The sequence below is a fragment of the Strigops habroptila genome, chromosome 4 (assembly GCF_004027225.2).
Source record: "Strigops habroptila isolate Jane chromosome 4, bStrHab1.2.pri, whole genome shotgun sequence".
Taxonomy (NCBI): Eukaryota; Metazoa; Chordata; class Aves; order Psittaciformes; family Psittacidae; genus Strigops; species Strigops habroptila.
This window is the reverse complement of record NC_046358.1, coordinates 66,168,154-66,196,087: the sequence shown is the minus strand read 5'-3', so window position 1 is coordinate 66,196,087 and position 27,934 is coordinate 66,168,154. Positions and strand designations below refer to the sequence as shown.

Here is a 27,934-nt window from a genome sequence, read left to right as displayed (position 1 = left end):
AATTTACCTTAATTTTATTCAATCTGGCCTCATCCTAAGATTTGGACTTCAGTTTCTAGCTCTGCCAAGTCTTACATGAAAAGCATTTGAAACTCCATGGCTTGCAGTTACCAAGGAAATGCCTTACTGAAAATAGGTCTTCAAACACCACAGAGCACTAACAGAATCAAAATAAAAGCAGGAATCATCAGCAGTGATTCACAGGGCTTCATCACTGCTCACCAAGCTGTTTCACTGCACCCCTGCTCCACTGCACCCCTGCTCCCTTTGGTTTGTCATCAGGGCCAAGCTGGAGTCACCAAGCAGTAGACATAACTTGTGATCCTGTCCTTAATCCTCCCTACCTTTTTGTTTCCTGGTGTGACACTGTCAGGCTACTCCATCTCTCTTCTGTAATCATGGCTTTGCTCCCTTTCCATGCGTGTCTGCCCTCATTACAGAGCAGTCCTCCTGCTGTCCTCCCAGCCACCAAAGTGCAGCAGGCAGGACTGGCTCCGGTGATACCTTGGACCCTCACTGAGCACAGATCTAGCTGCTGTGCTCTCTATCTTCCGTGGCCTCTGCATGTTATCCAGAAAAGTAGCTATCTAAAGATTACACCTTCTAATTCAACAAATGTGCTCCCTGTGGAGGAAATTCAGGGGTGTGTTGCAGCAATGTATGCCAGCAGGTTGAGGAGGTCAGCTAGCAGAGCTGGCATAAACTGGCAGCAAAACAGGCTTGAATGCTCTGAGGCAAAAAGCCAACCCTGACTAATGTGGTATCTGTATAACCAGCTTCACGCTTATGCCACCCCTCCCTGAGAGTCCTTTGTAGAGTGTGAAAATCAGGAATTACCATGGTTTGGGTGTTCATAGATGCCAACCCTGCTCAGATGCTAGAATCTGAGCTGCCTAGAGTCAGGGGAACACAGCGTCCCCAACTCCAAGCTCTGTGCTGAGCACAGGCACAAGGGGAATTGCCTGTGGGGCTGTGAAGTCCTGTCACTGCACTGAGTTGTGTAGATTTTTTTCTACTCCTATTAATTTCAATAAAATACAAGGGGAAAGTCAGCTGTGATCTAAGGGGCATCATGCATCTCCAGAAAGAAAAAAAGGCAGAGAAATCTAGGTTCTTGGATTACTTGTGTTGATTTCAGAGAGATTTAAGGGTTTTCTGTGAATGGGGGGAATATATGCCTACAAGCAGTCAGAAGAAAAGCTTCTGGCTTGGGAACTGAGCAATTCTGAGAGAAAGCACTGATGGAGGAGGGATGTGGTACCAGGGATGCTATTTCCAGAGTAGGAAAAAAAAAGACATTTAAAACTGTCAAAATCTGACTTTACACTGACACCCAAAGCCTGTAGCTCTGAAGAATCCTTTTGAATGATGTTTCGGAGAAGATTGTGGACTGATACTGCACGTTTCTACTGTGCACTGTGAAACAATGAGCTACGTACCGGCAGCACAGCAGCTCTGTGGGTAAATGTTGCAGCTCACACATAGCTCACACATAGCACATATCTGATCCTGATTTTTCTGAAGGAGGGAAGGTTTATAGTATCCCACAGTAAAAAAAGAAGTAGGAGGTACCTATGCTAAACACAAAGAGAGTTTTCTTATTGAGGTTAAGTCCATAACTTACTTTATCTTTCAAATTGATGAAAATAGGTTGCAGTGTGTGATATAAAATTATATAGGAGAGAAATTACCTAATGTATTACATAATCTTAAAAATATTTTAATCTGATTTGCTAGAACTTCCAGACAGAAAAAGTCCGAGACAAAAAATGGCTGACTAAAGTACTTTCTGCCACAAACTTATATTTTCACCTCTTTGTGAGCTGTTATTCTTTCTGTTTGGGCTTTTAGGTTGTTGTTGTGTTGGTTGGGTGGTGTTTTGGTTGGTTGTTTGCTTGGTTGGGGTTTTTTCACTTTCATAGCATTAACAGGACTAGAAATATCACTGGACTTTGGTTTTATGCAGTTTTCATTGTTGTCAAGCTGACAGTTTAGGTATCTCTGAGCTCTTCTCAAACTGAGCTGAGCTAGACCTTATCGTCTTTCATGAAGTGGTACAATTACCTCCTGGTTCCATAGACGGTCATATTTTAAGCCATGGACTGCTCTGTTAGTCTTTTTCCACCCTTTCCAAGGTAAAGATGAAATAAGAATACTCTCTCGTGATTTTCATTCTTCTTAAGAGTTTACCTTCCTCCTAGACAGTCTGTTCTTCTTATCAGCCTTGCCTGTAGGATGTGATTAGCAGGGCTTCTGACCATTGCTATCTAGATGTAGCACTTCTGTAGCATTTACCCTGAGGCAGTATCTAAAGACAAGTTTTCTCCATCTCAGAAATATTTTATGGGTTTTCTAAAAGGAAGGAGGAAAACGATTTTGAAATGTATTGTTTTCATCTTATGCAAAGTTCACCCTGACAGTCGGCTGGTAAGGATCAAAGCTTCATATGGCACGTTGAAAGGTCAAAGCGTGTATTAAATTGTGCACTGGAAAATCAAAGCTTTGTAATTTACAGGCAATAATTCAGAAATTCATACTTGAGGAACAGGGTCAAAAGAAAGCTCTTATCCCTCTTAATTCAGCTGGCAGCACAGTTCCGTTCTGTGTCATAGCAGTGCCTCCTGCTGCTGCCATACAGGGCTATGGATGTTCCTCCTAAAAATTTCAGGGCATGAAGGCTCCATGCTCGCAGTCTACCTCCTGCTATGGCATACCTTTTTCAGGACTTAAGAAAAATGTACTTTTTGGTCATATACAGCAGTTTTACTGCATCTCAGTATCCTCTTGGAAACATTGATGAAATACCGTCCTTTATATGAAGCTTATGAGGACTGTGTTTGCAAATAAACTGTTGCATTTTTTGAGATCTCCTTGTAAAAGACCCCAATGATACATTTACTTTATCCACATATGCAATAAACACCTTATAAGCAATAGCAATTCTAAATTAAACAACTCATTTCCATGTAATACTGATTTGCTCCAAAAATCAGCCTCCAATCATTCTACCTCACTTGGTTATAAGATTTTGGGAGGATAATGGCTTATTGCAGCCCTGCTGACACAGAAGAGTTATATTGTTTTGGTTACAGCCTGAGCATGGGTATGGATTTCATCAAATTGCCCTGTATCCCATGTGAATAGGTTTGGTTTGTAACTGATTTATATGGATTTATCTCAGATCAGTTATTGAATTAACTGAATCTGTGAAAGATTTGTATTACTTTTAACTACATAAATGTAAAAAATAACCTGAATTTACCTGGTGCACCATGCTCATGTAGACAAGGCCTAGGACGAGGAAAATGAACTTTTCTTCTACCCTTCTTGGAGCTGTGGTTTTACCTCACTTTTACATACTCTCCTGTCCATGAAGGATGATTTCAAAAAGTTCATGGAGCCATAGGGTAAAAGAGATCAGAATCAGTCTATTTTCTACATGATCTCTCTCTTACTATTGTTTTTAGTGCTAAAAACAATTGGCTGGTTACTGGTTACTCAGTGCATGCTTTTGTGTCACTGCCATTCCATTTCTGTCCTGCTGCAACATGGGGATATCTGTAAGCTCTTGATACTCCTTGCAGAGTGTAGACTATTGGAAACAAACCAGAGGAAAGTAGTGAAAACAGAAAGAGTATTGGAAGAAAATATCTTTGAGCAAAGACTGAATGAGCTGGGGCCAGTCTTGTTTAATATCTTTGTCGATGCCCTGGATGAGTGGATCAAGGGCACCCTCAGTAAATTTGCAGATGACACCATGTTGAGTGGGAGTGTTGATCAGCTGAAGAATAGGAAGGCTTTGCAGAGAGATCTGGACAGGCTGGACTGATGGGCTGTGGCCAGTGGTATGAGGTTCAACAAGGCAAAGTGCCAGGTCCTGCACTTGGGCCACAACAACCCCATGCAATGTTACAGGCTTGGGGAAGAGTGTCTGGAAAGCTGCTCATGGAAAAGGGCCTGGGGGTGCTAACTGATGGAGCTGAACATGAGCCAGCTTGTGCCCAGGCAGCCAGAAGGCCAAGAGTATCCTGGCCTGTATCAGCAATAGTGTGGCCAGCAGGGCCAGGGCAGTGATTGTCCCCCTCTACTGGGCACTGGTGAGGCCGCACCTCAAATCCCGTGTTCAGTTCTGGGCCCCTCACTGCAGGAGAGACATTGAGGTGCTGGAGCGGGTCCAGAGAGGGGCAATTCCTTTTTTTTCCTGATGAAAGGGATGATGTCCCAGGCCTAAACATGCAGCCAGAAAGACTCTGTTTAGAAAAAACTCCTACTCCTATGAAAAGGGAATTACCAGAATAGATAGCTCAGGGATACTGCAGCTTCTCCTTCATTAGAAGTCTAAGAACATTGTCCCAAGTCAGGAGCATAGAAAATGATACAACACAGAACTTCTTTCTAAACCAATTTTTCTGTTATAGCTATATGCTCAAGGCATTGCTTCTCCCCTATTTATGTTACACCGGGAAAATGGTTTTCTCCATTCCAAAATGACCAACCAAAGCTCAGCTCCTGCAGCATTAAGCAGAAGCAAAATGTATTGAAACTTGACTGAGGAAAGAAGAAATAAGAAAGAAAAGATGACCTCCTTCTTGTCTAGACAAATAGTCATTATTTGACAGAGAGAGTGCTTGGGTTTGAAATGCACAGTACTATTATCTAAAACTGAAGTTTCTTTAGCTAGGCTGAAAGGTTGCAGAGTGCCTTCTGACTTCACAAATCAGGTACTTCTCATGTCTCTTGAAAGTCTGTTCTTATCACATCTCAGTTCAGTGAATCAAAGCTTTTTCATCCTTCCCTGTTTTCTCCCACTCTAATGTGATGCTGAACTCCAGCATAAATCCAAAACAGTTTTTTGATCATGAAAGAATCACTAATCCTCAATATCCCATCCAGTACAGAGTACCTTTTCCTGCTGCCAGTGTGGGAGATAAAATCGCCCTTTTTATCTTTTTAAAATTCCTCAGGAGGAAATGCTATGCCACCATGTATACAGAGACATCCTGTGTTTGCAAGCTAGTTGTCATATGGAGCTCCATATAGAACACAGTATTGATTTTCTTAGATTTACTGTGCCACTCATACTAAGTAGGAAGATATCAACTGGCACAATAAAACACACAGAAGGTTCATGTATAACTACTGTACACTATTATGTGCTACCCCTTCTGCAGAAAGGAGGCAGGAGGGGAACAACTACTACAGAATCATAGAAACATAGAATGGTTTGGGTTGGAAAGGACCTTAAGATCACCCAGTTCCAACCCGAAATGAATAAAATGTAATAAAACAGCCCTCTGATTTCTGTACTGTAAGTTCCTTTACTGAAACATCCCAACTAATCAGGGGAATAGACACAGAAAACAAAACTTTCTGAGTAATTTAAAATTTAAAGGCTGGAGTGTAAAGGAACTATCAAGGCGAGCTACTTGGAGGCTGTCAGGTCTGGGACTATTCCTACACATCTTCATAGCAGCTTCCTGATTTCCGTAAGTTGTTTGTGGGAGCTGTGTGGAGGCAGTCTGTCATCACAGCCAACTCCTACCCCACTTCTCAAGTGAGGAGCTATTAATACTCACACAGAGAGCTGAACCCAGCATGATACCTCAGGCCTAGGCTGCTTTGTCAGAGAGCGGAAATGCCCCCACAGATCTTTCCTTTTGCCAGCACTGTATTCCACAGGGTGTAATGAATTATTAGTAGGCAGCTCAATCTATATAGTCCAGCAGCAGAGTATCTGGTGATTCATCCATTCAGGCAGGCAGTGTTCCGTCACTGCTCAAAGTGGGTACAGAGCAGGGAAGTGGTTAGATCAAGCATCAGGGTCTTCTTCTCATGTGGCTGCTGAATCACTGTGTGGCTTTGAGCTTTGCTTTGTGAGCTTTGCCCTGGGTTCTTTCTTCGATCCCTCTGCAAAGAGGGACAAAGAGGTAGTTGTGAGAAGAGAGTACTGGCAGCTTGACATGCTTTCAGGGAAGTTGAGAATGAGCAAAGGACTGCAAAGCCACCAACCTGCACCTCACTTCAAGTTGGTTGCACAGCTGCAGCCAGCTTTGTTGAGGGTGCAGAAGCCTGCAGCTATGCACAACAGTATTTTTCCAGCACATTTACCATTGCTGCGTGTGCAAACTGGGTTATGAGTGTAGCATGGTTAAGGAGTGTGAGTAGGAAAGAAATGTCATACTCACTCGAAAGCAAATGGTAAATAGCTTTTATTAATTCATTCTTTCTGACTTGAAGAACCTAATCTGCAAGCTATTGACAAACTCCTTTCCTTGGCAGTAGCTGAGGAGACCCTTTTGCTCCCCTTTGTTCCTCTTCTTCAGCTACAAGAAAGCAGGAATAGAGGGTGAGAAGTGGAGGAAACTATTATGCCCTGCTGCTGTCCATACAGTTTCACTCCCAGTGAGATCTGTAGCACTCAGCATAGATGAACCAAGACACGTTTGAATCCTCCTGATCTGTGCTCACATGTTTTAACTAAACCATGCGGCAGTAGAAATAAACCACTGACATTTGGCATTTTTGGGAATAGTGGTGTTTTCATTTGTATTTTGAGGAGCAAGAGCGTTTAATCGCCAGTGTTGTGGTATGCGCTTAGTATTCAAGTTCTTGGCAGTCCTGGGGTAATGGTTGGACTTGATGGTCTTAAAGGTCTTTTTCAACCTAGCTGATTCTATGATTTTATGATTCTTGTATATTCATTCAATAAAATTTCAAGGTGCTTCACTGGATATAATAGGGAAGACTATTAGTGGTTTTAGGCACAACAGTATCATTTTAAATTTAATGTCCTGCATGCTTACCCTCACACATTGAGATTAATGTACCTTTTATTGAGTATTAATTAAATTCTGAAACAAATGATAGCCTACTAAGGATTTCACAGTTGGTTACTAACCAACTTAACCACATCGGTGAACAGAAAGGTAGTAAAAGAGCACAGTCAGGAAAATCACCTTCTCTATGAGCTGTAGAGGGCCCAGGGGATAAACAGATGGGTAGTTTTGGCTGAATTAGGCAGAAGGGAATAGTGAATGCAAAGAGTAATCAATTTATTATAATATTAAGCTTATATTTCTATATTTGCCCCATTCCTGTTGGAAGAGTGTACTTTGAGTGGAACACAGTGAGACTAGGAGTCACCTGTGCTATTCTGGTGTCACAGCAAAAGAGCCAAATACAGCTGCTTAAGTTTGAATCCCCCTCATCATCCCTCCTCAGCTACATTGGAAAAGTACTGAAGTGAAAGAAGAGCTTTCATGCTGCTGTTTGTACCCTGCCCGCCTAGAGTTAAATGAAGCTTTATACCATTGAGGTTGTCCAGCCACTGTATCGTTTCCAGGTAAAGCTCATTTACAAATACAATACCAAGAATGTTTTCCATTAACAGATAGAAATAATGGAACAGAAGATGGAAAGGATTTGTGTCATTTAGAAAATAATTTCAGGGTGCATTCTCCTCAGTGTTCTCAGCTTAAATAATCTCAGGAGCCAAAGGATTTAGCTCAGAGGTGCAGTTAACAAGCATTTCTCAAGATACTGCATCAGACTGCAGTGCCTGACAATTAACCACTATCAGTTGAGAAACGGAAATAAGGTTTTTGTCTAGTGAATGAAATGAGGGGCTGAAGCAACTGGTTTTATTGCTATAGTTATATGAATAATATCAACATGAGCCAGTCAAGTGAAGGAAATTATCTCTCCATTTTCAATCACCAGCTGTACAATGTCCCTTGTTTTTAACATCCAACTCAATCCTGTTTCACTGTTGCAAACATGAACTAGATACCAATTGATTTTAAAAATGAATGTGCTCTGATTCAACAATAGCTGCAGGGCACTGAATTAAAACTACTCACATACTTGTGACTCTCTGTGTCTCTAGTGGCTGGATATCAGAGGATATATCAGCTCTAATAACGCACAGCTGATCCATGTTTTATGGATCCTAAGCTTACCCTCATGATCTCTGTATTCACATGCTGGACAAAGACTGTGTTTTAGAAGCATGGTAGTTTGACTATTTTGATGAACTGATAATATATGAGGTCTGTGAATGTAGCCAGAGAGTATGAAAGCTGCATATCAAGGTAGGAAGATCCTCAAGTCTCCATAAAGGAGACCAGTATCTCTTGGGATAGAGAAAATCTCTCCAAATAAGCATTTTTCTACTAATAAGGCAGAAAATTTTCTGTTCCTCATCCCAGAAAAGGCTTTCAGAACAAGAAGAGTGAACCTGAAATTATAGGCTTTTTCCTGCTTCTGAGCACAGCATGTCCATGTGCAATTTCTCCTCAGCAGCCCTGTGTCGCTTCCTTTAAAATAAGTCTGGAGCTGTTCTGTAAAATTGTTCAACCTTTCAGAAACATGAAGGTACAGTCTGCTGTTTCTCCCCTTTCCTCGGTGAACCTACCCCACTGTCCCTCTCCCCATCTCAACAAGCACTGTAGGACCAAGTCTCCTGGATGTTGCATGAAATAAATTGGATGGGGAAGACTTTATAGCTGCATTTTCTTTTTCTTTTGCAAAGGAACCAGAAAGAATAGCAGCAATGGACAAAATTCAGTTCTGAATCCACCAAACTCACTCCCCTTGTGACGGGACTGAATTTCTCCCAAAACATACTTCCTTCTTACTTCACATTCAATCAGATGTATTATGACTTAACACTTGCATATAAAAATGAATTATTCCTGTTTGACTTTCTGCTAATTCCCATAGTCCACACAAGTATAAAGAAAAGAAATCTTACATCCATTTCTGTGCTTTCTGTGTGTGGCTCTTTAGCTCCACTGTCTGGTAGTGATTTAAAATCTTGTAAAGGCAGGTAATATAATTTCTTTTCTGATCTAAGTAAGATGTCACTGTTATACTCCACAAGACAGGGGGTATTTAAGGTTCCTTCATGGTATAGCTGGCTGTCAGATATAATAGATGAAAAGGGCATATTGATGTTGAATGCTTGTTTGCTCTTGAATTAAGCATGTTTAGTATTTTACTTGCTATATTAATTAGACATTATCTCAAGTTATAAAACTCAGCTCTGTTATTCCAGGGTTCTTGTGTATTATACTTGCTCTATTTAAGGATAGGAACATCCTGAAACTTAGGAAGAGATTCCCTTTAAGTATTTCCTTGGCCTGCCTTTCCTTCTCTGTTCTTCAAAGAATTGTCGTGAGCCCCTAAATAAACAGTTCACAAGAAATAATTGCATCCATTCTGTTCCCTTTTCCATCTTCCTGTTTGTCAAACTACTTTTGATGAGGCTGTGGTATTTTTGGAGTGCTTGCCCTAAGCCAATCTGTATTCTGGGAGGTGGGAAGGAGGGCAGGCAGCAGAAGAAAGATTTTAACTTTCTTCTAGAGACAGTACTCAAGATACTATGGTAAGGACCATAGTACATACAGTTAGTCAGGTAAGCAGACAGAAATGGGTGTCCTGAGAAACCCATTTTCTTTCAAACCAGCACTGCTGACTTCAAAAGAAGTACTAGGCAGCTACACAGTCTTTACTGTAGAAAAGACTAGGTACATTGAAAGCCAGAGCTTGCCCTGTTGACTTTTTTCTATCATCAGTGGACCTTATGAAGGGCATAGTCTGAGCTTGATGCACATGCACTCAGTATAACAGCTTCAACCCATAGAAATTACAAAAATATCTGCCTTCTCTCAGCACTTGCCAATGCTGTCTTCAAGATCTGCAGAGGGGACCTCTTATTCAGCCTGGAGAAGAGAAGGCTCCAGGGAAACCTTAGAGCAGCTTCCAGTGCCTAAAGGGGCTATAAGAAACCCGGAGAAGGACTTTAGACAAAGGTCTGTAGAGACAGGACAAGGGGGAATGGCTTTAACCTGACAGAGGGGAGACTGAGATGAGATCTTAGGCAGAAGTTCTTCCCTGTGAGGGTGGTGAGGCGCTGGCACAGGTTGCCCAGAGAAGCTGTGGCTGCCCCATCCCTGGCAGTGTTCAAGGCCAGAATGGGCACAGGGGCTTGGAACAACCTGGTCTAGTGGAAGGTGTCCCTGCCTGCGGCAGGGGTTTGGAACTGGATGAGCTTTAAGGTCCCGTTCCACCCAAACCATTCTGTGATTCTATGACCTGGGCTTCTTAAACTGAGCCCTCAGTTAATCTGAAATCTGGAGAATGCACAGTAACATTTTTTAGATGTTTTCTAAAAAGAAAATAAAAGGCAAATATGCAACAGAGCATGTGATTTGACACCTCGTATCTTTGTCAAGCCTCTAATCTTATACCACTCTTCCCATCACCTTGGCTCATGAAGTTTTGTTATCGAAGTCTAAAATACATCGGAAAGTTTCAGCTGGATGATGCAAGTGAATCCTTCTATACCTGTTCAGCATTTTCCTATAATTCCATAAAAAAAGAAGGGTTATAGTTTGAGAAAACCAGAGGAACTAAATTAAATGTGACAGAGAAGCCATCTATGAATTAAAATAATTGGAAGTAATGCCTCTTGTATTTTCATAGGCAGTCTTCATGCACTTAAATATAGCAAGTTAAATACAAGGGGTTTTTTTAATTGTGGGCCAAAAGATTCAGCAGGAGCAGTTTTCAAAACTAGTCTCCTCTAGTGGGAGAACTTAATGGGGATAATAGTCCTTTTATTTCTTAACAGAGTAGTCTATTATTAGATAAGCTTATTTATAAATAAGCATTTCAGTCTGACATGTTGTACCTATAGGGCTGATTATTCACACACCATTTCATTATATTTTCACAAAATGATTCCATTGTTCAGTGCATAACTGCAGGTTTGCTCTAATCCATATAATAGCTCCTTCCCCTTCACATTTGACAATTAGTTTAAATACAGGCTTTAAAGACACTTTGTGGAGTGTAGGATCCTGTGTGCAACATGTCTCACCTCTCATTAGTGACTTTCTTCAATGTCCCAGTCTCCAGTTCTCAGACCCTCCTACCACTAATCACTTTTCTCTCTTCTGAAGGCCCACAGATGCCTATTGATAAGAAACAGGTTTGATTTTTCAGGTAGTGACATTGGACACAACTTACAAGTTCTGCTCCTCTACGTATTTCTTCCCAAACCTAGGGCAGCTGCAGCTTTTCAGCTGTGTGAGCTCCCCTTGTGTGCCCATGTCCCATGTTTCCCTGGAAGGCTTTGCCATGCCCCCACAAAGTGCCTGTTACTCCCATGTCTCCTTCTCTTTCAACTCCAGAGCCCAAAGAGGAGGGCTATGCAAGCATCATGACAAGTGTTCATACATACATTTCATTGATAGCTCAGGAGTTACTTGCCTTACCCATACATTCTTTCCAAACAAAAGCACAAATAAGCTAGGGAACTTGAATAGACTTAGGTATGCCCTTAAAAATAATGCAGTTGAGCACAGGTGATTTTTCTGGGCTACTTTCTAGCTCTGCCTGAAGGGTTCAAGGGTTCAAGGGTTAAACTGGGGGTGCTTAACCTTGATGCTGGTTTTGACCTTGTAGCTCCATTCTGTTCATAGGTCATTTTAAAATGCCAGCACTGAGAATCTGGTAACTTATTCAACTGATCTTAAACAATCTAATCTAGTGCTTCTCAGTTTTAAAACAAGCCTTTCAGTTCACCTACAAAACACGTATTTTTTTCCTGACAGATGGATAATAAGCACATGGAAAAAACAGCTTTTATAAGTTCGACTGCTTGGACTTGAAAGTGTATGTTTTTTATGCATGAAAATATATACAGGCCAGCAGTGTCAAAGGCTTAAAAGGAAAGATCATTACAGCTCCTCCTAAATGCAGCTATGCTGCTAAATTGCCTGTGATCCTAGAGAGCAAATCTTGCAAGAATAATCCATGATTTCCCAGTCACATTCCTTTGAACACAGTATTCCTTCAATATAGCACTCCCACCTCCATTACTTGAAATGCAGTTTTTCAAATATTAAAGTGCTTTTTCAAACAAACAGCTTTGTTGCCATACAAAGGACAACTCGAATCTGTGTAAAAAATCTAAGGAAAATAAAAGACAAACTAAAAGGAAACACAAACCAGAAAATATCCTAGTTAAGCAGCCCATGTCAAGCAGCACCAGACTCCTAAAAATGAAGATTTATTCTATAAGTCTTGATACATTCTAACTAGGTTCTGTTGAGAGTTGCTAGGCTGAAGTGGAAGACACAGTCTGTTACCTGCTTCCTTTTCCCTCCTTTATAAGGCGACTTAATTTGAAATAGGACACGGCATCTTCCACTCCTTTGTGGTCAAATAGTATCTGTGGAGGATCATAGTTACCAAGTCATATCCCATGAAGGGTTTTACCATCTGATAGTTGCCTAGTTATTGCTTTGCAGCAGGAACTGGTGCAGTTTGGCCTTGAACACTGCCAGGGATGGAGCATTTACCACTTCTCTGGGCAACCTGTGCCAGCGCCTCATTACCCTCACAGGGAAGAACTTCTGCTTTATATCTAAACCGAACTTCCCCTGTTTTAGTTTGAACCCATCATCCCTTGTCCTATCATTACAGTCACAGAATCATAGACTAGTTAGGGTTGGAAAGGACCTTAAGATCATCTAGTTTCAACCCCCCTGCCATGGGGGGTTGCACTAGACCATGTCACCCAAGACTGTGTCCAACCTGGCCTTAAACACTGCCAAGGATGGAGCATTTACCACTTCCCCCTTCAGATACTGGAAGGCTGCTCTGAGGTCTCCAAGCAGCTTCTCCTCTCCAGGCTGAACAGCCCCGATTTTCTCAGCCCATCTTAGAATATTTTAGAGAACAGGTTTATGGAGTACCCCAAAATAACAGTTTTATCATTATAATGAGGCAAGGAAAAACAACAAATTACTGCCAAAGGACAAGAATGGCTATATAAGGGCAGAAAAGAGTAAAACCAGCTTTGTCGTGGTAGGAAACACCTGTCTTGAACCAGATTTACAAATGAGGGTTACCGACTTTCCATCTTTTTCTGAGAGTTGTTATTCAAAGCCAACAAAAACCAACTGCTATTACAAGTTTATTTGATGGGCTGGAAAGTAGATGGATGCCACTGACAGGAGCATGATGGATGAACTTGGGAAAAGAAAATCAAAATACCCAAGTCCAATATATTGCTTGCTAGAAGATAGATGCTGGAATTCATTTATATTCTGCAAGATTCAAAGGCAGCAAATATCCTTAACTATTTACATTGCTTACAGGCAAGTTGTGTATTAAAAAGTGACCTAAATATTAGATTTGGATAGGAACTTTTACAATACCCAAGGCACGACCTGCATAGGAAAGAATCCAACTTAGTTAAACAAGAGGCTGTGACAGCTGTACTTACGAGATTTTCCAAGTCACAAAGTTTTAAACAAAGCGAAAATCTGTTATTTCAAATTTCTAACATATCATATAAATGTAAATTACATCGCAATCAGAGGAATGAATTCATCATAAACAGCATCTTTATGGAAAATGTAAAGGAGGAACACTGCAGATAAAGGAAGAAAATCTCATTACGCCATTGTGCAAGTGTGTGATTGTAATAGTTCTTGACATCAGCCAGCTATATAACTTATGGAAAACCACAGGGGGAGTAAACACAGAATCTCTCATCAGAAATAAATTGATATTAAAACTCTTGCAAGAAGGATTCTGAACACATCTCCTGAAGATCCTCTTGAGAAGCTGTGAAAAGGAGCCCGCAGTATTCTAGAGGTGGGAACCAGACAGGGGACATGTTTGCATATCATCACTTGCCTTCCTCTGTTGGTACCAGAGCCACCAGAGGTAGACCCTCAGCCTCCTGACTCCCATTATAGTTGTCCTGCCAAGCATGTTCCTCTTTTCCTTTCTTCCTTGCAGAGAGAGGAAGATCCAAAATTATACAGAAGAGAGATTATATGTTCCCCAAAAATAGGAGAGGTTTTGTGCCCTGACCTTCATATAGTGTTCATAGGATGGTTAGGGTCAACACCGTGTCCTGAGAGGCCAGAAGACACTTCACCACCCAAGAGCAATGCTTGATGACCCTGGAGAAGCCCAGCTGATGTTTTGTTTAATGCCAGAATGACTGTGAGGTTTCCTTTATTTTCAGGTTTTGTTTCCTTTATAGACTTGTTGAGTTGCTAGGACTTCTAGGAAAACAAATTGAGTGCTGGAAAGATTTGTATTCAATGAAACATTCTCAGAGATAAAACTCAAGACTATGGAAAGATCTGTGCTCCTACATGGGTTATTCATAACACCTTCAGCTCTGAAAAAAGACAAGATCTTACACATCTAGCATTTTCCTCAACATCTCTGTGTCCCAAAGCCAAGAAGATAAGACTCTGTTCTATTCTTCCTGTTGTCTCCTCACCTTGTAGCAAACCACCCATAAATGCTCTGAGTGGTTCAGGCTATTTGTATGCTTAGGAGATACGTCATTGTCCACAGCATTTTCCCTGAATATCTCTAGATTTCCAGGCCACAATAATATTTATCAACGTAGCAGCTGTTGTGGAATATATAATAGTCATTATATGATGTATAATGGTGTTTAAGATTGAAACCTTTGGCCATTGTCTATCCAGCTGTAAAGTGGATAATCCATCCAGTTTATAACACAAGGCAGTTTATTATCTGAGATTTCCCTTAATGAAGGATTCGCCTGCACATTTGTTATTGTAACAGTAAAGAAACAAACAAAAAAAAAAAGCTATAGAAAGCCAGCAAAGTAACTGCGCTTAGTGCATTTATAAACATCAAGTAGAAAGAAAAATTGGCTATTCTTACACTGAACACCTGGAATGAAAACATTTCTCAGGCTTCTTCTGAAAATTATTAGCTCCTAAATAAATATTGCTGGGATGTATTTGAAGACACCATTTGCAATTCACGTCTGATTTACTTTCTAATTAAACAGTGCTTACAAAAGTACTAATAATGAAATGCATGTAAAATCATCTAGTACAAATACCCAGAGTGATACATGTCTTCACATTCCTACTTACATCAAGAGAGTTTATGAAATCCTGATCCCCCAGCAGCTTTCTCATATTGTATTCAACTGGGGGGCAGGGAGTGAAGCAACATCATCCCTTTAAAGGGATCTTGTGAAATTATTTTAGTAAATACGATTCAAAATCAGACAAAGTGCAGGAGTAAAATAATCTTTATTAGAAACATTTTCTTGGACATACAGTAAGTGTATAATCTAGAAAATATCTCTTTAAATGTCATAAACTGCCAGAGACCCACTCTTCAAGCACTTATCCAGAACTTATCTTACTGATACTGCACACAACATGTAGGATAAAGTCCAGCTTTCATTTTAGGAACAGAACCTCAGAAAGCTGTGACTTTGCTGGGATTTGAATGTGTTCTGTAGCAGCTATATCATCCCCAGGGCCTTTGCACACTGGTTGGTAAAAATTCAATGGAAGTGGTTATTTTTTTACACTAATCACAAGCGTTAATTATTATAAAGGTTTATATATTAAGTTCAAATATCTTTTCCTGATTTGCAGTGCATATATGAAATGAATACACTGAACAAGACAGAATAAGGCAAACAAAAAGTGTTTGGGCACACTGTCTGAATGAAATCTATGAATTTTCTTTCATAGGATCTATGGACTTCTTGTATTGGATTTGTGAACTACGTGTATAGGTTTTTATGCTCACAAAAACATTTATAGAAATAAAGGATCATAGGTATACACATAAACACATTTATATCACATTTAGGCAATTGGCTTGAAAACGCTTTGTGGGTTTGTGGAAAAAATCCAGCCAACATCTGTGACTGACGCTCTTGAGTAACCAAGAGACTAAACTACCTTCAGATGAACCATTGAATTTGTTTCAAGGCACAGCAAAGCAGAAAGTCATTTGAGAGCTGAAATGACATTCAAAGCAATTAGAATCCTAGCGGGATTCAGCTGTGTTCATTGCTTTTCGTGTTTGTAAAGCTGTGGAGGTAATCTAGATAGGGAAGTCAAAACCCTTCTTTTAGGTAAGCTCTCAGCCTGCTGTGACCCTTCAAGGCACCTTGTTCATCCAGTCAGGTAAAAAGCAGCAAAAGTATTTGACGGCTAGTCAGGTTCAAAATTGAAAACTCATTGGAAACCTACCTTATTTCATTGTGCTCCTTTAAACTGTATTGACTTGTAATATTAGCTGGATATTTTCAAGCATAAATGTATTCCCCGAACCAGGTCAAGGACACTGCTGAGAGAACATAGGATTTGGCAAACTCTGTTTGACGAGCACTGCAAATTCAGATAAATGAAAGTCTGTTCATGAATAATCTGTAAATACAGAAAGAGGTTAAATTTGTCAAACAAATTCTTAGCTCTACAATGTTTGCCCAAAGCTACTCCCTGCTCCAAATGCCCTTTGGTCTCAGCTGGTGTGCTGTACGTACTCAGTATAGGAAAAACCCCATACTGGGAATAACTGGGGTGCTACGAATTTCAGAGAAAAGAAGTTTATTCCAAGCTTCTGTTCATGCATACATGGTTTTGACTCTGGTAAAATGCTGGTGCTTCTGCAGTTTATCACCTTTATTTCTAGAATCATAGAACCACAGACCAGTTTGGGTTGGAAAGGACCTTAAGATTATCTAGTTTTAACCTCCCTCCCATGGGCCGGGACACCTCCACTAGACCGATTTGCTCCAAGCCCCATCCGACCTGGTCTTGAACACTGCCAGGGATGGGGCAGCCACAACTTCTCTGGGCAACCTGTGCCAGCACCTCACCACCCTGACAGGGAAGAACTTCTTCCTTAAATCTAACCTGAACTTCCCCTGTTTAAGTTTAAAACCATCACCCCTTATCCTATCGCTACAATCCCTGATGAAGAAGAGTCCCTCTTCAGCATCCGAACAACAGAATCAGTTTAACTTGAACAAAGGAAAGTCTCTCTGAAAATAAAAAAAGAGAGAAGCTCAGCTCCTGGGCTCAGCAAGCCAAGTTCCATGATGTCTGATCCTCAGACCCAAAGGGCCAGTCACCCAAGCCAAGCAGTCCCTCTCCATATTCTGATATGTGCTGGTGTGTTGCACATGCATGTAAGTGTGCAGCAAAAGACAGCCATGTTTCAAACTGGCCCTGTGGAGAAGGACTTGGGGGTGTTGATCAATGAGAAACTGAACATGAGCCGCTTCAGTGTGCACTTGCAGCCCAGGAACCACCCGTGTGCTGGGCTGCATCAGAAGGAGTGTGACCAGGAGGTCGAAGGAGGTGATCCTGCCCCTCTACTCTGCTCTTGTGAAACCCCTCTTACAGCACTATGTGCAGTTCTGCTGTCCTCAACATAAAAAGGACACGGAGCTGTTGGAGCAAGTCTAGAGGAGGCCACGGGGATGACCAGGGGCTGGAGCACCTCCTGTATGAAGACAGACTGAGAATATTGGGGCTGTTCAGCCCTGAGAAGAGAAGCTGCATGGAGATCTCAGGGCAGCCTTCCAGTATTTGAAGGGGGCCTACAAAGATGCTGGAGATGGACTCTTCAGTAGGGATTGTAGTGATAAGTCAAGGGGGAATGGGTTCAAACTAAAAAAGGGGAAGTTCAGGTTAGATATAAGGAAGAAGTCCTTCCGTGTGAGGGTGGTGAGGCACTGAAACGGGTTGCCCAAAAAAGTGGTAAATGCTCCATCCCTGGCAGTGTTCAAGGCCAGGTTGGACAGAGTCTTGGGAGACATGATCTGGTGTGAGGTGTCCCTGCCCAGGGCAGGGGGATTGGAACTAGATAATCTTAAGGTCCTTTCCAATCCTAACTTTTCTATGATTCTATGATTCTCCATGCACTGTCTTATGATGGAAAGCAGGTATCTGTCAGCCTATTCCCACCTGTCAGCTAAGGCAGAGAAACAGACCATGGGCATCCTCTAAATTCATCCTCAAAGTGAGTGAAATAAAATATATCACACTCAATATTCTTGTGTTTTGTTTTGGTTTGGGTTTTTTCCCTACTCCCTGTTATGCAGTGACTAGGAAAAGTAATATTTATTATTTACATCTATTGAGCTCTCCAATGCAATAGAAGCTCTAATTTTAAGCTGGAAATTTGTTGCTCCATCTTTAAAAATGAAAATAGAATCCATCTCTTCTTTCTCTTACTTTGTTTCTGTGACTTTAGGGAGGATGTGACTCTCATTTTGGGGTAGTGTCCTTGCAGCCCTAGATACTGTATTTAATGTGGGTATTAGACCAATCTAGTTAATCAATCATAGCATACTTTAAAGACCACATCAAATCTATCATGGACTTCTCATAATCTAACCTCTAAATCTAGCAAAACTTGCAGCACCTATTGAAAAACTACATAGGATGTCGTACAACCCAGAAGCAAACTTTTCCCTGCTAGTTTTTAGTTACTGGTTGAGCCTTGTTTTCTGTTACTTTTTTTTTCTTTCAGTAACAAATGGTGACTGATGAAAGCTTTTCACTGCAAATCAAAGGCATTCATCCTGCTTTCTGTAAAAACTGCCATAGTGACAAATCCACAAATGCTTTGCCTGAATCTGTTCTTTGGAAGAACTTTGGCTTGGCCCAACGTATGTGTTTGATCACCATGATATCTTTTACCCAGTGCGTGAAACTAAAAGCAATTACCAGAAGTTCAGCCTAGTGCTTAAGCAGGAGACTGATTTCTGTGGTGTGGCTCTGCCATTGAGGTTTATGTTTTCAAAGGTAGTTTAGAATTTTGGAGCAGTTCACCATCTAAAACATCAAGGGTCTAAGCAGAAAACAAAACGCACAAGCAATTAAAGAGCAAATTTTAAGGCTGCACTAAAGCTCCTTCAAAGCATTGCCACTGATTTCAGTAATCTTTGGGTCAATGGCTAAGGCCTTTCTTTCTGTGCCTATCAGTTGGTAACAGGAGACAGATGAAATGAATGCTTTCGACAGGCAGCACAGTTAAATGGAGCTGCAGGTCAGGAAATTTATGTATGTTCTGACCCTGCATCTGCCACTGATGCAAGCCTAGACAAATCACTACATCCCTTTCCACGCGAGTGATAAAATGGGATGATACATACCCACCTTACCGCATTGCAGCGGTAATCATTCTATGACTAGGAGGCTTAATTGTTTGAAACACTTTGAGAGGTAAGGTGCTCTGAAAGTATAAAATGTTATCATTAATAATAATAATAATGAGAATGAAAACAGAATAATTTCCAGTAAATTAACACAGAACCACAGATTACTTCCAATCTTGTGGGTTGTAAGCGTAGCATTTCTTCCCAAGGGCTACAGTAGGATCTTCCCCCTTGCATTCATTTCAGCCAACAGCTAGGTTCAGATTGCCTTTTAGATATTTAACAACTGCTTCGGACATTTTATTTTATGGTAATTCCACATCATGCATCCCTGGGCTTCTAAATTCAGCGCCAGGTTTTAGAACAAACAAAGCCAGTTAATTCCTCTGCGTGTAGATCACACGACCCTCTCTTGGAGCTTCTGAAGGTCAAGTGAAACATTCAAAGGAAGTTTTTTATATTTTTCACACCCTTCTTTCCACCCACCGTCAAATCAAGCAAAGCTTCTCTTAATCATTATCACAGAAACAAAAAGTTATAGTGCGAAGCAATGGACCAGAATTTCACACTCCATTTGCACAATAACTCTGAGGGCTGCTGATGTGCTGTTTGCTTTTTAGCAGGCATCACTGCAGCCATCACTGCAATGCATTTTGGCACTGCTCCCAGGGCAACTTAACTATTTATGACAGATTGTCTTGAAGTGCCTACATGAACATTAGGATGTCCACAGCAATCTGCAAATTGACCCATCCACATGGCATTTGAGATCAGATGGAAAGAGCTTTAATAATGTAATGAAGGTTGGGGTAGATGTCATTTTTAATTTATCTTTTTGACTCATGCTCCCGCAGCAGCTCTGATTTCCCATCCCATCTTCTGGCCAGGATATGTCAACTTGTGAAATCCTCCCAAATTAAGAGATGTTAATGACCTGACCCTGACTTGGGCTGTCTTTTATTACACATTCAGTCAGACAATAAATGGAAAATACGAACTCCCACCCTGTGTAAACCATTTTCCTCCAGAGAGTGAACCAGCTACACCAGACCCAGCTGTTTGCATATAGTCCATGAGGAGTGATGGATGAGTAATTTAAAAGACAGACATTCTTCATGACAGCTTTCATTTCCATGGCGCTCCAAGGTTCAGAGACAGATTTTATTCTTCAAACTTTATTTCAACTTTTTATTCTCTCTTAGAAGCATAATAAAATGACATTTTCAGAGACACATAATCATAGGGAACAAGAAAACAGACTTCATCTGAGATCCACCTTCAGCACCCAGCAAGTGTGAGGAGTTATGTCAGGAAGATTCACTCGGTTGTGAGAGGTCACAGCTCCTAACTCTGTTCATTATTTATTCACTGGGCAGCTGGAGTTAAGCTAGCTCAACTCATGAGGCCACCTTTTCTCTGTTAAAGAATTGATGTGCATTTGGAGCTGTGAGAGAGGCAGTTTGTTACAGAAAGCTATAGCAGGGGAAGCTACAGAAAAAGAGTCCTTCCCATCTTTGCACCTTTGTTTCCCTTCACCTGGTTTGACTATAAATATTTTGTGTAGCTGTTGGTTCTAAATACATGGCTGTATACTGCACGTTGCAATTTTCCCCATAACCCCTCACCGTAGGTGATAATTATCTTTATCTCTCTTTCTGCCACTCAGGGCTAGCAACATTCTCACCTCTTTTTTGCTAACATCTTCCCTTCCATGGATACCAGTCACCTTTTCGCTCCAGCTCTCAAACTGATTGGCATAATTAAATTATGTTAGAGTTGCTGATGCCAGCTTGCACGCAGTTGGAAGTTTGTTGCTTCTATTCTAATGAGCAGAGGGGTTTGAGTAGCACAAACTTGTTCATTTTTCTATTAGTAGATTCTAACAACATACAGTTTCTCTCCAATTAGAGTCATCTTTATAATAGTAAACCACAAATCTATATGTCTATAGGTCTGTATAAATACATGTTTTTAAAGGGTCCATATAACACCCAGCAAAATGTTGTGTTTTTTATATAATCTCAGTTTCAGTAAGACTTCCAGGTCCAACAGCAATGCACAAATGTTCATAACCCGACAACTACAGAGGTCTTCAGGAATAAATGGGGTTTTATTAGGTCCCTTTGGAAAAAATCCACTGTATATATCAAGGTGTGACCGATTTCAGAGTTAGGATGTAGGTCTGTAGCAGTATACTCTGAGAAGGTGTCTGTCTAGATAAGTTGTCTTAACCTGTTAACACCATTACTGTCATTGGTACTGCTCTACCATTGCTAACATCACAAAGAATCACAGAATGGTTTGGGTTGGAAGGGACCTTCATAGCTCATCTAGTCCAACTCTCTGCAATGAGCAAGGACATCTTCAACTAGATTAGGTTGCCCAGAACCAGCCTGGCCTTGAATGTCTCCAGGGATGGGGCATCTTGCACCTCTCTGGGAAACCTGTTCTACATGAAACAGAAATAGGCTTCATGTAAGTGAGACATATCTGGTTTAGGAAATGCTATGGTTAAAATGCTGGCAAGAAGTCTGGACTAGTTTTTCTCTTGTTCTTGTGACAAGAAGGCTTGCACCAGTAATCACAGGAGCTGAGAAGATTTAAGGAAAGGTGATACAGTGTGGTCAAGGGCAAGAACTACTGCAGATCAGCATAGCAGTTTGCTACGCACAATTAAAAGGAAAACGGTCAGAAAACAGACTTTATGGTACAAAAATGATTACTCAAATTCATTGGTTTTGCTCTTCACTATTTAATTTCATTTGCTGTGGAAAGCTTCATTTACTCCTGATTGTAAGTGCACTGCAAAAGGCTAAGCAATAAACAGACCTTTTATGCCTAAAGAAAATGGCAGGAATTCATGGGAGAACCCTCAGCTGAAGCAGGCTGAGGTGGCAAGAGCAAGGATGGAGCAGGGTGGAATCAGCTCTGGTCAGCACTCCGCTGCCTTATGCAACTAAAGATGCTGTTATACCACTGCTAAAACCCAACATTTCCTGGTTTTTTTGAACAGTAGAATTTCAGTCTCTTCAGCCTTGCCTTAGAGTGGAATAATAACAACAACTTAATTTGGCATAGATTTCTTGCAGAAAGTTTCTCTGTGTAAAGTTTCACTTCATTCAATATCCTAGAAAAAAGCACTTGTGAATTGCAGTGTTGGTCTGGAAAAGGTCATCCTGGAAAGGTATTGTATTTTGCTTCATTTTTGTTTGCTTTTGCTTGCTGGTTTGTTTAAAGGCAGATGAACAAAGAACAAGAAACAGGGCTAAGAAAGGGAAATTGTCATTGCCTGAATCTCAGCCTTTTGACAAGAGCTAACATTTCCTGTGATTTAGTATGATGGATGGAATTCTATCTTCTGAGAGAGACTGTAGATCACAAAACTTTCCTTCCTTGTGGCTGCAGACATTAGTCAGCCCCAGCTTACTCCAGGCAGCAGCAGGGATTCATTCCACAACTGTAATCATTCACAAAATAAAATGTTTGTTGGGTTTTTTTTCCCAAGGACCTGATCTAGTATCAGTAGTTTCAGCAGTAAAACTCTCACTGCCTAAGGAGTGGTGTCTGAAGCGATGACTACAAAGAATTCATCCCATTCCTGTCCTTTTTTGACTGACAAATGCAAGGTGAATTGTGTCTGAGCAGCATTTTTGAACTTGGCCCCAATGTGAGTTGCAGTGGTTAGTCAATTCACTTTGATTGCTTTCAGTCCATTTTAAAGGGAAGTCTTGCCTGACAGACTTTGGAGGTTTTATGTTGTTTTTTTTACTACTGAGTCCTTGCTGCTCCAGAGGAATTACTCCAACAGGCTAACTGGGAGCTAGCAGCTCACTGCCCAGTCTTTTATATAACCTCCAAAGTCACAAAGGAGATAAAGGTAGAAGTAACAAGGAAGATTGTTTCTCACATCTGTGTAAAGTTTTAGTATCTGCAGCATCTAGTGAAGGAGTTCCACTGTTTACATCTATATCACATGAAGAAACACTTCCATTGGAGAGTTTGGAGCCTGCCAACTGGTAGGTCCTTTAGACAACCCTTAGATCATCTCTTGAAAACACAATGAACAAATGCCCTGCATTCACCATCTCTGTGACACTCATGGTTTTATAGACCTCTGCCACATTCTGTCTCATCTTTGAGCTCTTTTTCAGGCTGAAAGAGTCACAGGACTCACATCACTCCTCACATGAAAACAATTCCCGACCTTTTTCTGAATCTTTTCCAGTTCTATTACATCCTTTTTGAGATAAGGGGAATAGGGCTGCACACCACACAACTGCAGCATGGATTTCTACACTGGCAAAATGCTGCTTTGTATTTCATTCTCTGCATCTTTCTTAACTGGCCCTAACAACTAGATTGCTTTTTAGACTGTTACTCAGCACTGAGCTAAAATTTTCCTGAAACGTTTTATTATGACTGCAACATCTCATTCTTGCATGGTCATAATAAGCTCAAAGCCCATAATTTTGTATAAATCGATGTCAGCCATATAAATAATTCACCATTTTTTGTGATGAAAGGAACTATAGAAGTGAGAAACTTTCTTATCTCTCTGAAGCATACTCACAACTTTAGCTCCAACATGCTCTTGTGTTTTGATCTGGTATCTGAAGGTCATTCTCATGAGATGGAAAATATACAAATATCTAAATAAATAATAAATAAATACTTTAAAAATTCTTTTCTGAGTTCATGTAACATTCATGGAGAATAAGCACTGACAGTCCTGGGTGAAGATAAAGACTACGACTTATAGAATGGAAGCAGAGTAAGCATTCCTTACACAGCCTGCCACAGCCAGAGCTGAGGGAATATTTCAAAAGAAGTATTTTAGATTCCAGTTCTACCTTCTCATCTATGGAAAAAGAACCTGATACCTGTAAAGAATCTTCATGACATCTCTGGGACACCCAGCTAACTTAAAGGTCTGATGGTTGGTTAGGCAAACATTTAAGAAGCTTGAAAGAATATTGTCTCTTCATTTCTGCATGTAGATTTTCGTTAGGAGGTTGTGCTTAGCAGCAAGCTCAAGTTCCTCTTATTGTCAGTTTGAAATTAGAAAAATAAACGACTTATGGAGCCAACTCCGTTCCATCTGCATGTCATCAAAGTCAGGAGTAGGATTTTCCACCTCGCAACTTTTGTGAGTCCCCCTATCCACATACACAGTCGTTTGCACATCTTTCCCCCATCCCTCTGTGCATTTCCCATGATACATATTATGCACCAGGCTTCCCTCACAGCTAGTTTGGACCTAAAACACACTCTTTGTGTATGAACAATTCCCAGCTGAGTGGCAGTCTCCGTCCACAGCCCCCAAGTGCCCAAGGGAAGCCAAGAGGTGTCCCAGCACTGAGTTGCTGCAGCTAAGCCCTTACCCAGCTTTGCCTCACTTGGAGCTCAGGGATTTTTGAGAAGATAGGGCTGCTTGTCTCTATATATTAAGTTCCTTGCAAACCTGAAGTCAGTACTCTCTCTGAGGCTGTTTTCATGTCCAGGTGAAAAAAAATTACTTCCTTGTGTGGGAGTGCACTTACTGGGATCTGCAGAATGTCACATTTTTCATAAAGAATAGATATATTTTCTGGGGTTTTTTAAAGTGACAATGTCACCATTTGCGTGTTGACAAGCATGAAGGGTATATATCTATATCTGGAACTGAATATACAAACAGACATGAAAAATATGTAACTAAAAACATTAATAAATTCTTAAAATCCCCAATTTCACAGTAGTTTTGTCAACATTTCATCTTTCCCCAGTTCATTCAAAACCCACCTCGCGTATTATAATCTAAAATCCAAGAGATCATGACATCTCACTTACTTAAAAAAATAATAAAATAAACAAAACAAATGCTCTCCTTAATTGAAACTATTAGAAACCATGTTCTTTTAGCTGCTGACAAGTCTCTGCAGACAAACAGTGTGGGGAGGTGAGGAGGGATTAAGCACTGAAAGAAACTAAGATGCCAAAAGAAATGTACAGCTCGTGTGGGGATCAGGGACTCTTTTCTCCACAATGTGTTCATAAGTTTTATCCTGAGTGTATATTATGAGCAGAAAGTCAAGGATTTCATATTGCTGGCAAGAAGGCAGCAGCACATTAGGAAGGTTTTATATTAATTCCCCATGTACCACTTGGCTGGTGCACCTCAAATTGATCTGTACAGTCCCCTGCTCTATCCGTTCCAGTCCTGCCATGCACAGATCTATTGGCACATCTCAGAGGAGGCTTATACAACACCTCACTACTCCAGTCCAAAAGGTCACCAGCAAGTCTGCCAGATGCATCATAATGCTGTTTCTTCTGGAACTCCCTGCAGCCTCTTTGGCTAAAGCACAGCTCCTTCGTGCCAAACTCCCAGTTACATTTTGACTTTTCATCCCTGTCGCTTTCACAGCAGCTAGTATTGTACCTTACTTGTCAAAGGAAGAACTTTGGAAACCACTCACACAGGCTGAATTTGAATCAGCAGCCAGCTCTGTATACTATTTAGAGTGACTTGAGCCACTCAGGCTGTAAGACTTATTAATCTCACTCTATCTAGTATTTCAGTGAATTCTCTAGCCAAGAAGTTCATAATTAAAATTATGCATATTATATCTTCTAGTGCTGAAATGCTAAAGTGATGAAGGCCATATAAGCAATTTGCAGATCTAAAGGGAATGCTAGCTAATATGAGTGTGAAGGCTGAATAGTATGACATATTCTGTCAGACTTGAACTTGGAAGGTGCCTTGTTACTTTAGGGATGTATTCTGAATGTTTCCTTAACCAGAGGAATATCATTTATGTCAAAGTGCCAGATTCAGACACTCAGAGATTGACAAATATCATACTTTGCAGCTAGTTCAAATGACTTCAAGACAGGCATAGATCATATTTTGGGTTTCTGAAGCATGGTAAATTCTACTGTCTGCTCAGTGAAATAAGGGATACTGCCTAGAAAAGGATAGGAATTTCCAGTGTAAATAATACTGTATTATTTGTACAGTACTGAGGACTAACTTTGGGGTTCTTTAGAACTCCAGCAGACATCAACAATTTAGGCATGGAGATTTGAGATTAGATGTGCTTCCATCAGTCCTAATTTCTACATTACCCAGGTTAAGGTGCAGACTAATTACATAGGGGATTGTCTTCCCAACAATGGCTGAGCCAAAGCAGCTTTGAGACATCAAAGCCAACTCCCTGCTTTAGGACATGATGTCCAGAGCCATCATGGTGGTTATGTTTAGTAAAGCTGAACAGAATGAGTCTTGGCAGAAATTACAGTGTTTGAAGTGAAAGTCCTTCTGAGTGATGATGTTCTGTTATAAGGAATGCTCAAACTTTTTATTTGGGAAGTGAAGAAAGCACCTTCTGAGATTGAGAATGACAATGTAAGAAAACAGAAAAGGAGAAAAACACTTGCCATGGGAATTTAAAGATTTTCAGAAAGAAAAGGCATTGGTATTTTTTTCCCAGTCCACATCCAAGTAAAGGTTTCTTTCAAAATTTTAGCTTGTAAATAAGTATATAAATAAATTATAAAACTATACACCTTCTTTATAATTCTTTCATATGAATAATAAACCCATTCTTCCTGCCTTTCTTTGCCAGTAAAGCCTGTCTTTGGCCAATGCATTTTTTATTATTATGAAAAAAGCAATTAGCTGATTAGATGAGAGTGCTGTTCTCAAGTGTCACTGAGAGGGGAGTGGGGAACAAGCTTCCTTCTTAAGAGCAAGCAATCTAATTTTCCCAAGGTCTGAACACTGAATCCTTAGCTAGAGGTAGCTGAATCTAGCCTCCACACACTAGTTGGTTTTGCCACCTGGATTTCCATTTTCCAGGCATCTGCTCTTCATTCTGCCTCTTAGTTCCATGGAGCACTGGTCTCCAAAACATAAGTTTTGTTGTCCAGTCTCAGGAGATATCTCAGCTAATTTTGTATGAATCAAACAGTGGAAACAGATTCTACATGAATCAAACATGTTCCCAGAGCTTATAATTACACAATAATCATCTTGTGTATGCATGTATATACCAGTGTACATGATGTGTGTGTACCTGTAGCCACAGGAGAGCAATCATAGGATCATAGGATCAACCAGGCTGGAAAAGACCTTTAAGATCGTCAAGTCCAACCATTACCTTAAATGAACAATATTACAGCAATGCAAGAGTTTTGTCACCTTCCTTATTGTTTGGAGATTCTCCTTTAACTAACTATTTAAATTGAATCTGTTCTTTCAAAGCTAGCTTCACACTGCCAGTGTCTACACAGAGCCTAGGTTCTGTTCACAAACTTAATACAATATATAATTATGTGCAAGCTTAAGATTATTTTGTTTGCTATGGCAAAGCCACTACTGGAGGATGCCCTTAGGAACACAAAGAAAATCTGGAAGGCCTGCTACAAAAGGAATCAAAGGAGAGCACTGAAAACATCAAAGCAATTTGAATAGACTCAACTGAATTAAGCAAAGGGAAATTTTTGTGTAGTGCAAGTGTCCCCCAGAAATCAAGCTCAGTACCTGCCATCAACACACTTGTAAACATCACTGGGGCACAACATCCTTTCTACAACACAGTTGGTTCTGTGTCAGAAGGAAAATGCCACATACAGATTTATAACATCCACTCAGCTGTAAATGTTCTTTCTGGGTCTCCTCAGTCAAATACTGACTGCCTGAACCTGATTTATCTTACCAGATCTAATGAACGTATGCTGTGAGACAGTACTGTTACAAATGCTTCCAAGGTTGTGAGTTTTCCCAAAAGAGAAACTGTCTTTCCAGTAACTATTGTGAAAAAATCCTGACACACGTTAAGGTTTTTATATTGTGCTTTCTTCCACAGTATCATTCAGTCTCTTTAAAATTCCCCGCTTGCCTGCTTGCAATCTATTTTGAAGCCAGCTCTGTGAAAGCATTGTCATTTCCTCTTCTGCCTTAAG

At 40.6% G+C, this 27,934-nt stretch overlaps 1 long non-coding RNA gene and 1 pseudogene across 1 annotated transcript; both read left to right on the top strand.

The window, feature by feature from the left end:
- The window catches only part of LOC115606402, a 267,119-nt pseudogene that overhangs the window by 165,683 nt on the left and 73,502 nt on the right, over positions 1–27,934 (top strand).
- Positions 487–16,679, top strand: LOC115606437. The gene is made up of 3 exons (XR_003990892.1): positions 487–497; positions 2,053–2,054; positions 16,513–16,679. It is a non-coding gene; the product is annotated as an uncharacterized LOC115606437 (long non-coding RNA).